Raw genomic sequence first — 401 nt, forward strand, 5'->3', positions numbered from 1 at the left:
ACCTAGCCTCATCGCTATCTGCCTCTCAGACAGCCAGCTATCAGGAAGTGTTGGTTCCATGGTGTAATGGTTAGCACTTTGGGCTTTGAATCCAGCGATCCAAGTTCCAATCTCGGTAGAACCTTTTTAGGTTCTTTGCGGAAGGGTGCGAAAAAGCAGAGGTGATGCGCAACTGCTGACGTGGCAGTGAAATTGGCAATCTCAAACAGAGTCGGAATTGGGGAAACATGGGCTTAAAAATCAAAGGCTTCAATTGCTCCTTGCTATCGTGCTTCTGGACTCAATGACTTAAATCTCTGCTGCTCATGGGAAAAGTTGACACACGCCAAGGTTCCATGGTGTAATGGTTAGCACTCTGGGCTCTGAATCCAGCGATCCGAGTTCAAATCTCGGTGGGACCT

At 48.1% G+C, this 401-nt stretch overlaps 1 non-coding gene across 1 annotated transcript; it reads left to right on the forward strand.

Annotated features, from left to right (window-relative positions):
* The first annotated feature begins 329 nt into the window (after window positions 1–329).
* On the forward strand, window positions 330–401 carry trnaq-cug (transfer RNA glutamine (anticodon CUG)). Its single transcript has one exon. It is a non-coding gene; the product is annotated as a tRNA-Gln (tRNA).

The sequence above is a fragment of the Siphateles boraxobius genome, unplaced genomic scaffold (genome assembly GCF_051911475.1).
Source record: "Siphateles boraxobius isolate OS27281-9 unplaced genomic scaffold, OSU_SipBor_1 19, whole genome shotgun sequence".
In the NCBI taxonomy this organism is placed as follows: domain Eukaryota; kingdom Metazoa; phylum Chordata; class Actinopteri; order Cypriniformes; family Leuciscidae; genus Siphateles; species Siphateles boraxobius.